The sequence below is a fragment of the Lepidochelys kempii genome, chromosome 11 (genome assembly GCF_965140285.1).
Source record: "Lepidochelys kempii isolate rLepKem1 chromosome 11, rLepKem1.hap1, whole genome shotgun sequence".
NCBI classification, from domain to species: Eukaryota; Metazoa; Chordata; order Testudines; family Cheloniidae; genus Lepidochelys; species Lepidochelys kempii.
Window position 1 is genome coordinate 2,568,507 of NC_136390.1, and position 12,514 is coordinate 2,581,020.

At 57.6% G+C, this 12,514-nt stretch overlaps 1 protein-coding gene across 2 annotated transcripts in view; it reads right to left on the reverse strand.

The window, feature by feature from the left end:
• The window catches only part of TMBIM1 (transmembrane BAX inhibitor motif containing 1), a 30,824-nt gene extending 27,504 nt beyond the window's left edge, over positions 1 to 3,320 (reverse strand). Inside the window, exon 1 of one of the 2 annotated variants that reach the window (XM_073304946.1) lies at positions 3,195 to 3,320. The gene's annotated coding sequence lies outside the window, so the exon portion shown is untranslated. The remainder of the gene's footprint in view (positions 1 to 3,194) is intronic. The other variant, XM_073304945.2, reaches the window with a different exon arrangement.
• Positions 3,321 to 12,514: the final 9,194 nt, after the last annotated feature.

Below are 12,514 nucleotides of genomic sequence, written 5' to 3' on the forward strand. Positions count from 1 at the left end.
GGTGATGATGGGAGCCCAGGGCTGGGCTAGCGGGGGGCTGTGGGTCGGGAGCGAGGGGCACCGGCAGAGCTAGGGGTGATGATGGGAGCCCAGGGCTGGGCTAGCAGGGGGCTGTGGGTCGGGAGCGAGGGGCACAGGCAGAGCTAGGGGTGATGATGGGAGCCCAGGGCTGGGCTAGCGGGGGGCTGTGGGTCGGGAGCGAGGGGCGCTGGCAGAGCTAGGGGTGATGATGGGAGCCCAGGGCTGGGCTAGCGGGGGGCTGTGGGTCGGGAGCGAGGGGCACCGGCAGAGCTAGGGGTGATGATGGGAGCCCAGGGCTGGGCTAGCAGGGGGCTGTGGGTCGGGAGCGAGGGGCACAGGCAGAGCTAGGGGTGATGATGGGAGCCCAGGGCTGGGCTAGCAGGGGGCTGTGGGTCGGGAGCGAGGGGCGCTGGCAGAGCTAGGGGTGATGATGGGAGCCCAGGGCTGGGCTAGCGGGGGGCTGTGGGTCGGGAGCGAGGGGCACAGGCAGAGCTAGGGGTGATGATGGGAGCCCAGGGCTGGGCTAGCGGGGGGCTGTGGGTCGGGAGCGAGGGGCACCGGCAGAGCTAGGGGTGATGATGGGAGCCCAGGGCTGGGCTAGCGGGGGGCTGTGGGTCGGGAGCGAGGGGCACAGGCAGAGCTGTGGGGGGAGCCCAGGGCTGGGCTAGCGGGGGGCTGTGGGTCGGGAGCGAGGGGCGCTGGCAGAGCTAGGGGTGATGATGGGAGCCCAGGGCTGGGCTAGCGGGGGGCTGTGGGTCGGGAGCGAGGGGCACCGGCAGAGCTAGGGGTGATGATGGGAGCCCAGGGCTGGGCTAGCGGGGGGCTGTGGGTCGGGAGCGAGGGGCACCGGCAGAGCTAGGGGTGATGATGGGAGCCCAGGGCTGGGCTAGCAGGGGGCTGTGGGTCGGGAGCGAGGGGCACAGGCAGAGCTAGGGGTGATGATGGGAGCCCAGGGCTGGGCTAGCGGGGGGCTGTGGGTCGGGAGCGAGGGGCACCGGCAGAGCTAGGGGTGATGATGGGAGCCCAGGGCTGGGCTAGCGGGGGGCTGTGGGTCGGGAGCGAGGGGCACCGGCAGAGCTAGGGGTGATGATGGGAGCCCAGGGCTGGGCTAGCGGGGGGCTGTGGGTCGGGAGCGAGGGGCACCGGCAGAGCTAGGGGTGATGATGGGAGCCCAGGGCTGGGCTAGCGGGGGGCTGTGGGTCGGGAGCGAGGGGCGCCGGCAGAGCTAGGGGTGATGATGGGAGCCCAGGGCTGGGCTAGCGGGGGGCTGTGGGTCGGGAGCGAGGGGCACCGGCAGAGCTAGGGGTGATGATGGGAGCCCAGGGCTGGGCTAGCAGGGGGCTGTGGGTCGGGAGCGAGGGGCACAGGCAGAGCTAGGGGTGATGATGGGAGCCCAGGGCTGGGCTAGCGGGGGGCTGTGGGTCGGGAGCGAGGGGCACAGGCAGAGCTAGGGGTGATGATGGGAGCCCAGGGCTGGGCTAGCGGGGGGCTGTGGGTCGGGAGCGAGGGGCGCTGGCAGAGCTAGGGGTGATGATGGGAGCCCAGGGCTGGGCTAGCGGGGGGCTGTGGGTCGGGAGCGAGGGGCGCTGGCAGAGCTAGGGGTGATGATGGGAGCCCAGGGCTGGGCTAGCAGGGGGCTGTGGGTCGGGAGCGAGGGGCGCTGGCAGAGCTAGGGGTGATGATGGGAGCCCAGGGCTGGGCTAGCAGGGGGCTGTGGGTCGGGAGCGAGGGGCACAGGCAGAGCTAGGGGTGATGATGGGAGCCCAGGGCTGGGCTAGCGGGGGGCTGTGGGTCGGGAGCGAGGGGCACAGGCAGAGCTGTGGGGGGAGCCCAGGGCTGGGCTAGCAGGGGGCTGTGGGTCGGGAGCGAGGGGCGCTGGCAGAGCTAGGGGTGATGATGGGAGCCCAGGGCTGGGCTAGCGGGGGGCTGTGGGTCGGGAGCGAGGGGCACCGGCAGAGCTAGGGGTGATGATGGGAGCCCAGGGCTGGGCTAGCGGGGGGCTGTGGGTCGGGAGCGAGGGGCACCGGCAGAGCTAGGGGTGATGATGGGAGCCCAGGGCTGGGCTAGCAGGGGGCTGTGGGTCGGGAGCGAGGGGCACAGGCAGAGCTAGGGGTGATGATGGGAGCCCAGGGCTGGGCTAGCGGGGGGCTGTGGGTCGGGAGCGAGGGGCACAGGCAGAGCTAGGGGTGATGATGGGAGCCCAGGGCTGGGCTAGCGGGGGGCTGTGGGTCGGGAGCGAGGGGCACAGGCAGAGCTAGGGGTGATGATGGGAGCCCAGGGCTGGGCTAGCGGGGGGCTGTGGGTCGGGAGCGAGGGGCACAGGCAGAGCTAGGGGTGATGATGGGAGCCCAGGGCTGGGCTAGCGGGGGGCTGTGGGTCGGGAGCGAGGGGCACAGGCAGAGCTAGGGGTGATGATGGGAGCCCAGGGCTGGGCTAGCGGGGGGCTGCGGGTCGGGAGCGAGGGGCGCTGGCAGAGCTAGGGGTGATGATGGGAGCCCAGGGCTGGGCTAGCGGGGGGCTGTGGGTCGGGAGCGAGGGGCACCGGCAGAGCTGTATGGGGGGGCTTGCCCAGCACTTGCCTGCTCTCTGCCAGGCCGTTACATCTCACGAGCCCTAGGTCCCCCCGGCAGCACAAACGGATCCGAGCCCCTGGTGCCCACGGCCAGGGCTTTCTGGGCCCTCCCTGCTCGGCTCCCGCTGCCTGAGCCTCTGTGTCCAGGAGCCCGACCCCACCCAAAGCGAAGCACCCAGGGGCCCTGCCAGGAAGGACACCCAGCCCTTGAGTCACAGCCCCGGCCCAGGCGGGGTCTTACCCGGGCCCCGGTTCCAGCACATGGCCCGCGGGGAGCTTCCCCCACCCGAGGCACTGTCCCACCCAGCAGCGGCCCCGGGACTCCCGGGTCGCCCCCGCGGCAGGCTCCGCAGCCGCGAAAGGGAGCGAGGCGGAGCCGATCCCGAGGCCCGTGCGCCGGGGCGGATCCGGAGCGGATCCGGAGCAGGACTTGGCGAGCCCCCGTCCCGGGCGAGCCGAGCGCAGGAGGCTCCAGGCTCCCGGCTGCGCCCTGCCTCGGCCAGCGGCTGCCTCCGGACCAGCCCCCGGCTCGCCGCAAGGGGCCGGACAAGTTTCCAGCCCTCGGCCCCTGGGGCACAGCGGGGACGCGCCAGGTCCTTACCTGGGGTCGGGGCCTCTCCGGCTGGCCTCTCTCCGCCGCCTTCCCAGCAGCGAGTTTGTTTGTCGGCTGGGCCCCGCCCTGGGCGTTCAGCCGCTCTGGGCCCCGGGTGCAACCCGAGAAGGGAGGGTCCTGGCAGGCAGCTCCTCCCCCAGCCGGCCAGGAGCCCGCCGCTCTCCGGGGGGGGCGAGTGCCCAGCCCGGAGCGGGGCAGCCGGCATTGCACCTCTTCCTTCGCCCAGGGCAGCTAGGGGTCCCCCGGCAGGGCAGCAGGGCTCCGGACAAGACCCTGGCAGAAGGTGTGTCAGGGAGCCCCGGGCGATGCTCTGGAACTGCTCCCTACGAAGCCAGGCAGGACTCTGGGAAGTCTCCTCTCGGGGAGCAGCCTGTCTGCAGGACACACAGCTCCCCCGGCTTCCCCCTTCCTGGCTCTGACCTCGGAGCCTTCAGCCTCCTCTGCCCCTCCGTGCGCTTCCCACAGCCAGTCTGCCCAGGCGGGGTCCTGGGGGGCCAGAGGGTCCTGCCCCCGACTCCGCAGTCAGACGGGACTCAGCTAAACAGTAAAACAGAAGGTTTATTAGACGACAGGAACATGGTCTAACACAGAGCTTGTAGGTGCAAAGAACCGGACCCCTCAGCCGGGTCCATTTTGGGGGGCAGTGAGCCAGACAACCACGTCTGCCCTTCACTCCATGTCCCAGCCAGCCCCCAACTGAAACTCCCTCCAGCCCCTCCTCCCCTGGGCTTTGTCCCTTTCCCGGGCCAGGAGGGCACCTGATTCCTTTGTTCTCCCACCCTTTAGCTCTCGCCTTGCAGGGGGAAGGGCCCAGGCCACCAGTTGCCAGGAAACAGGGTGTCGGCCATTCTCTGTGTCCAGACCCCTGCACACACCTGCCCTCTAGGGCTCTGCAAGGATCATACACCCTTATCCCACCCCCTAGATACTTAAGAACTGCCTAGGGGAAACTGAGGCACCCCCACACTATTCAGAGGAAACATTAAGAACAGTCCCACTTTGTCACAAGGTGTCCTTGGGAGGTGGCGCTGTCTGGTGAATGCCGTATGGAGCCTCGGCTGCACGAGCCCCACGCTTCCCCAGCCCCACGCAGTCCAACCCGCCCTTTGCCCCCAGAGAAGGTAGTGCCCTGAATCGCCCTGGGTCGGTCTGACATCCGGAGCCAGGGTTGGATCCCTGCTGCATAACGGGCCCCTCCAGGGGGTGACGGGAGAAAACCCCAGCAGGGCCGAGCATGGGGGGGGCTCCAAAGCAGTCAGGGTCTGCTGCTCGAGAGGGGGCCGGCTGGGGTTGGAGGGGGGGCGGATGCTCTTCAGGACGCCTCCCCCCACCTGCACCGTCATGAGGATTCCCTGCCTTAGCTTGTGTGGCCTCTGTTACTGTAACCCACCTGCCCTCTGCCCCCAGGACTGGGCCACAAGCAGAGGCCGATGAGCCAGCGGAGGTGGGTCTCTGCGCCCCAGCAGCCAGGCTCATGCCATGCCATCCAGAGGCAGCAGGTTCAGTCCCTGCTGCTGACACCTTGGCCGGGGGCATAGCGTTGGGTTAGCAGGGCTCATTCCCACTCCATGGTAGGGCACCACCTTTGCCCCAAGGTGACAGGGAGGCCAGTGGCCCTCAAGATCAGTGTGTTTTGGGGGTTCCCCCCATGACAGGAGTAAACCTACCTCCCCCCTGTTCCTTCAGAACAATCAGGTGACATTCTGCCAGGGGACCCTGGCGAGGATTTGACACCTACCTGGGTTTCTCCGCCCACAGGATCTGGCCCTTCCTTGCTGCCCAGACAGAGGCCTGTTCTAACCCTGACGGTGCTGGTGATTGTTTTTTCCTCCTGCTGTGCCCTCCAGCTCAGGGCCGAGTGTGCAGGGGCAGAGGATGGATCTGTGGATGTTGCTCAGGTGTCTGGAGCGGACGATGCCAGAGCACGGGGCATAAGAAGGCAAAGAATCACTTTGGGCTCGCCTTCCTCTAGGGGCCCAGGCTGGCCTGGAAACTAGGTGGGGCTCAGGGGACCCTCGGAGCTGAAGCTTTGGAGGAGGCAATTTCTCTGGGGTCTGGGCGGCGGCACAGATTTACAGCCCGATCTGACTGGAGACGCCCTGCCCCTCTTTTAGGCAGGGTCAGCTGAAGAGCGCCAGCAAAGTGACACCGGCTGCTGCGGAATCAGCTGGCCCAGCCCAACGGAGCCAGGTCGGTCAGAGCTGGGACGGACAGCAGGGTGAAACGGAAACGGTGTGTGCGCGAAAAGCATCACCCACTCGTGGTTTGGCTCGTGGGATAAGAAACCTACTACTGCTGCTATCGGGTAGGACAGTCCCTTCCACTCAAGTGCCAGATGCCAGTGGTTTTCATAGATTCCAAGGGCAGAAGGGACCATCAGATCACAGAATCATAGACCATTGGAAGGGACCTCAGGAGGTCATCTAGTCCAACCCCCTGCTCAAAGCAGGACCGATCCCCAGTTTTTGCCCCAGATCCCTAAATGGCCCCCTCGAGGATTGACCTCACAACCCTGGGTTTAGCAGGCCAATGCTCAAACCGCTGAGCTATCCCTCCCACCCCAGATCATCTGGTCTGACTCCTGTTTATCACAGGCTGTTACATTTCACCCCGTTAGCCCTGTGCAGAGCCCAGTAACTCCTGTGTGGCTAAAGCAGGGATCTCCAACTCAAATCACCACGAGGGCCACATGAGGACTAGTGCAGTGGCCCGAGGGTCGCATCACTGACACCTTTTCATACAAAGATACAAAAGCCCCTGCATCTGCCCCTGGCCCCGCCCACACTCTACCCCTTCCGTGAGGCCCCGCCCCTGCCCTGCTGCTTCTTAAACTAGTTTTAAACACACACCGACACACCGTTTAAAAGCAGGATTTCACAAACTTACTTTCCACCACCTGATAAAGACAGGCTGGTACCTGTTTCTTCTGTTTTCCTGCCACTATTGTTGCAGACTTGGGCTAAATGAGTAAGACACATTTTAGTTAGCAACCCCTTAACTGCTTCCTTGACTATGTTTACACAAATACAAATAGGGAATGTTTAAAGACAGGGTTTTTCAAACCAGTATTAAACCCAGGCCGAGTTAAAATGGAAATTTACTTTGCCGTGGTGAATTACAGCTTGAAGTTGCTGTTTTGAAATGCCTTAAGTCTACATTTCCCAATTTCAGACGTTTGTTTTATTGAACTTGGGGTCCTGGAAAGGCATGACATACCACCGGGCAACCTTAAGTCTGTGCTAACAAAGTTCTTTGTCAGGGAATTTCCTCGTCTTTTGAACAGAAAGAGAAACCTTGTGGTAGGAGTTAGTGGTCATTTAAGCAGTTATAATTATCCTGTGTCTTGACATATGTCGTGACACAAAAAGAATCTGCTTAGCCACTACTGTATTTGGAAAACTCTGCAAGATCTGGAAGGATAAAGATTGGTAGATTACAATGGAAATCAGCCTATATGAGACAACGGTCGGGCCGCTACTGCTGTATGGGTTGGAGTGTGGCGGAGCAGCTGGGGCGAGAAATGACCCTGTTGCGAAAGATTCAAGAAAGACAACTGCAGTGGTTTGGGCATGCGCTCAGGATGGACCCAGAAAGGGTACCTTACCTGGCGATACGTACCAGAGTGCAAGGAACTAGAGGAAGGCCAAGGACGTGTTGGAGAATGACACAGAACAAAACGGTTTAAAGATGAATGATGCTGGTACAAGACAGGAGGCGATGGAAAGACCTCAGTCCACCCCCTTGTAGCTGCTGGGAGCCGAAGATGACTTATCGCATAGGTGTGCAGTTCACGTGCTTCAATGGGCAGGTGGTGATAATACCTAGCTCAGCAGATCTCAAGGAAGGAAGCATGATTATCCCCCTTGTACAGATGGGGAACCTTTTGGAATGGAGATGCCATCACTTGGCCAAGGTTAGCCGGCCTGCTGGCAGCAAACTAAGGGATAGAGCCCAAGGTTTCCGAGTTTCAGGCTATTGGTCTTTCCGCTAGGCCACATGGTTGCTATGTGATGCTGAAGTGCCCCCTCCCGCCCGCCCTGGTGATGTGTCGGGATAATGGTCGTGCTGGGAAACGGTCGCACTAGTTGCTAACAGGGCTGGTGAGAGAAATCTCAGGCATGGGCCGTGTCCCAGGAAATTGCCCGTTTTCTGACGTGGTGATCACACAGCAACTTCACGCAGGTGAGAGGAGACTGGTGCATCTCTCTCCTCCCCCACTTCCTGGCCACTAGTTTTAGCTCCTGTCAAGGTTCCTCCCCCACTCTGAACTCTAGGGTACAGATGTGGGGACCTGCATGAAAAACCTCCTAAGCTTATCTTTACCAGCTTAGGTCAAAACTTCCCCAAGGTACAAAATATTACACCCGTTATCCTTGGACTGGCCGCTACCACCACCAAACGAATACTGGTTACTGGGGAAGAGCTGTTTGGACGCGTCCTTCCCCCCAAAATACTTCCCAAAACCTTGCACCCCACTTCCTGGACAAGGTTTGGTAAAAAGCCTCACCAATTTGCCTAGGTGACTACAGACCCAGACCCTTGGATCTTAAGAACAATGAACAATCCTCCCAACACTTGCACCCCCCCTTTCCTGGGAAATGTTGGATAAAAAGCCTCACCAATTTGCATAGGTGACCACAGACCCAAACCCTTGGATCTGAGAACAATGAAAAAGCATTCAGTGTTTTACAAGAAGACTTTTAATAAAAAATAGAAGTAAATAGAAATAAAGAAATCCCCCCTGTAAAATCAGGATGGTCGATATCTTACAGGGTAATTAGATTAAAAAACATAGAGAACCCCTCTAGGCAAAACCTTAAGTTACAAAAAAGATACACAGACAGAAATAGTTATTCTATTCAGCACAATTCTTTTCTCAGCCATTTAAAGAAATCATAATCTAAACACATACCTAGCTAGATTACTTACTAAAAGTTCTAAGACTCCATTCCTGGTCTATCCCGGGTCAAGACGACTACAGACAGACCCAGACCCTTTGTTTCTCTCCCTCCTCCCAGCTTTTGAAAGTATCTTGTCTCCTCATTGGTCATTTTGGTCAGGTGCTAGCGAGGTTACCTTTAGCTTCTTAACCCTTTACAGGTGAGAGGAGCTTTCCCCTGGCCAGGAGGGATTTCAAAGGGGTTTACCCTTCCCTTTATATTTATGACACGCCCCCCAAATCTCAGCTAGGGTGAAACACTGGCTGGGATTTCTTCCTGGAGCTCTAGGAAAAACAGAGTTAATAAGACATATGCATCTCTAAATATACTACCAAGTACATAAAGACTAACAATATTTTCCACATCTCAAGGACGATTTTAACCAGTTGATTCTGGGAAACTTTCACGGGAGAGTGCATCAGCCACTTTGTTAGAAGCTCCTGAGATGTGTTGGATGTCGAAATCAAAATCTTGGAGAGCTAAACTCCACCGAAGAAGTTTTTTGTTAGTTTCTTTGACGGTGTGAAGCCACTTTAGTGCAGCATGGTCGGTTTGCAGGTGGAAACGCCGTCCCCAAACATATGGGCGTAGGTTTTCCAGAGCGTAGACAATGGCGTAACATTCTTTTTCAGTGACTGACCAGTTGCTTTCCCTCTCAGACAGTTTTTTGCTGAGAAACACTACAGGGTGGAATTCTTGATCAGGTCCTTTCTGCATTAAAACTGCTCCCACACCACGCTCGGATGCATCTGTGGTTACTAGGAACGGTTTGTCAAAGTCTGGGGCCCTTAGTACAGGGTCAGACATGAGTGTCGCTTTAAGCTTGTTAAAGGCCTTCTGACACTTTCCGGTCCACTGAACAGCATTTGGCTGTTTCTTTTTGGTTAGGTCTGTCAGTGGGGCAGCGATTTGGCTGTAGTGCGGTACAAATCATCTGTAATAACCAGCCAAGCCTAAGAAGGATTGAACCTGTTTCTTTGACTTTGGGTCAGGCCACTTTTGGATAGCATCCACTTTGGCCTGTAGGGGGCTGATAGTTCCTTGACCCACCTGGTGTCCAAGGTAAGTCACTCTGTTTAGGCCTATTTGACACTTCTTAGCCTTAACAGTTAGTCCTGCCTCCCTTATGCTCTCAAGGACTTTTTGTAGATGTTCCAGGTGGTCTGCCCAGGAATCCGAAAATATGGCCACGTCGTCAAGGTAGGCGACTGCATATTCTCCTAATCCCGCTAGGAGACCATCTACAAGTCTTTGGAAAGTGGCGGGTGCATTTCGCAGCCCAAAAGGGAGCACATTAAATTCATACAGCCCGAGATGTGTGATGAAGGCTGACCTTTCCTTGGCAGATTCATCTAGCGGTACCTGCCAGTACCCCTTGGTTAAGTCCAAGGTAGAGATGAACTGGGCCCGTCCCAGTTTCTCTAATAGTTCATCTGTGCGTGGCATTGGATAGTTGTCTGGGCGAGTTACAGCATTTAGCTTACGGTAGTCCACGCAAAAACGTATTTCCCCATCTGGTTTGGGAACTAGAACCACTGGAGATGCCCGTGCACTGCCAGAGGGGCGGATTACTCCCATCTGTAACATATCCTGGATCTCCCGTTCTATAGCAGTTTTAGCTTGAGGAGACACCCGGTAAGGTTGGACCCTAATTGGGTGAGCATTACCTGTGTCAATGGAGTGGTATGCCCGTTCAGTCAGTCCTGGGGTGGCTGAGAACGTTGGCGCGTAGCTAGTGCACAGCTCCTGGATCTGCTGTCGCTGCATACGCCCAAGGGTCATGGAGAGGTTCACCTCTTCCACACCACCAGCACATTTCCCTTCGTAATAGACACCTTCAGGCCACTCAGCGTCATCTCCTCCCTGGGCTGTAAACTGACAAACCTTTAATTCTCTGGAATAAAAGGGCTTTAGAGAATTAATATGGTACACCTTAGGCTTTCGGTTGGAGGTGGGGAATGCTATGAGATAATTAACAGCTCCCAGGCGCTCCTGGACCGTGAATGGCCCTTCCCACGATGCTTCCATTTTATGGGCCTGGAGCGCCTTTAAGACCATGACCTGGTCTCCTACTTTGAAGGAACGCTCTCTGGCATGTTTATCATACCAGGCTTTTTGCTCTTTTTGAGCATCCTGTAAGTTCTCTAGCAAGGGCTAAAGAGGTTCGGAGGGTGTTTTGTAGGTTGGTTACAAAGTCCAGAATGTTAGTTCCTGGAGAAGGTGTAAATCCCTCCCATTGCTGCTTCACCAACTGCAATGGCCCCTTAACCTCACGGCCATATACAAGTTCAAATGGGGAAAACCCTAAACTGGGATGTGGTACAGCTCTGTAGGCAAAGAGCAACTGCTGCAATACTAGGTCCCAATCATTGGAGTGCTGATTTACGAATTTACGTATCATGGCCCCCAAAGTTCCATTAAACTTCTCCACCATGCCATTTGTTTGATGGTGGTAAGGAGTGGCAACCAAGTGATTTACCCCATGAGCTTCCCAAAGGTTTTTCCTAGTTCCTGCCAGGAAATTAGTCCCTGCATCTGTGAGGATGTCGGAGGGCCAACCTACCCTGGCAAAAATGTCTGCTAGTGCCTGACACACACTTTTAGCCCTGGTGTTGCTTAGAGCTACTGCTTCCGGCCATCGGGTGGCAAAATCCATGAAAGTCAGTATGTACTGCTTTCCTCTGGGTGTCTTTTTCGGAAAAGGACCCAGAATATCCACAGCTACTCGCTGAAATGGAACTTCAATGATGGGGAGTGGCTGGAGAGGGGCTTTGACCTGGTCTTGGGGTTTTCCCACTCTTTGGCACACCTCACAAGACTGGACATAGGTAGAAACATCCTTGCCCATTCCCTCCCAGTGGAATGACCCCCCCAAATGGTCTTTGGTCCTGTTCATCCCAGCATGGCCACTAGGGTGATCATGGGCTAAGCTCAAGAGCTTGGCCCGGTATTTAGTTGGAACTACCAACTGTCTCTGAGGATGCCAGTCTTCCTGGTGTCCACCAGAAAGAGTTTCCTTGTATAAAAGTCCTCTTTCTACAACAAACCTGGATCGATTAGAAGAGCTGAGAGGCGGTGGGTTGCTCCGTGCCGCCGTCCAAGCTCTCTGGAGGCTTTCATCTGCTTCCTGTTCGGTCTGGAACTGTTCCCTTGATGCTGGGGACATCAGTTCCTCATTGGATTGTGGACCTAGGCTTGGTCCCTCTGGAAGCGATATAGGGGATGGAGCTGTTTCTGTTGACTGTGAACCGCTCTCCGCTGGTGCACTATGTTGGGATTCAGGCTCCGGCTGAGCCTCTTGTGTAGGGTTATCGGTTGCTGCCAGTTCAGGTTCAGTGGGGCCCTCTGGTGTTGAGGTTGCAAGTACTGGATTCAGTGCTGACACGGGGTCTGGTGTTGGTTGTTTGGCTGGTTCCGGTTCTGGGACTGGATCCACTACTGCTGTTGCAGACATTGGCCTGGGGTCCAGGTCCATCACCTCTGACTGGGTCCTGATAGAAGTTTCCGGAACAGAGCTAGGCCTCACGGCTTGTTTAGCCTGGCTGCGGGTGACCATTCCCACCCTCTTGGCCTGCTTCACATGATTGGCCAAGTCTTCCCCCAACAGCATGGGGATGGGATAATCATCATAGACTGCAAAGGTCCACATTCCTGACCAGCCCTTGTACTGGACAGGCAACTTGGCTGTAGGCAAATTGAAAGAGTTGGACTTGAAGGGTTGAATCGTCACTTGGATCTCTGGGTTGATTAAATTGGGGTCCACTAAGGAAGCATGGATAGCTGACACTTGTGCTCCGGTGTCCCTCCACGCGGTGACCTTCTTCCCGCCCACACTCACAGTTTCCCTCCGCTCCAAGGGTATCTGGGAGGTATCTGGGCCTGTGGACCTCTGGTGTGATTCCGGTGCAATGAACTGTAATCTGTTGGGGTTCTTGGGCAGTTGGCCTTTACATGCCCCAGCTCGTTACACTTAAAACATCGTCCAGCTGACGGGTCACTGGGGCGAGGAGGGTTGCTGGAGAACGGGGTGGTGGGACGATAAGGGGTCTGGAGGGTTCTTTGGGAGGTAGGTGGGGCTTTGGGCGGCCCCCGGTAATAGGGTGTGGTCTGGGGTGGTCCCTTCTGGTCTCCGCTCCAACTGCGACCAGTTTTCTTCTTCTCTGCCACCTCCACCCATCTGGCTCCAATCTCTCCTGCCTCAATTACAGTTTTGGGTTTCCCATCTAGGATGTATCTTTCTATTTCCTCAGGAACACCCTCTAAGAATTGTTCCATTTGCATTAGGAAGGGCAAATTTACTGGAGATTCAACACTTGCTCCTGATATCCAGGCATCCCAATGTTTCACAATGTGGTAGGCATGTCGGGT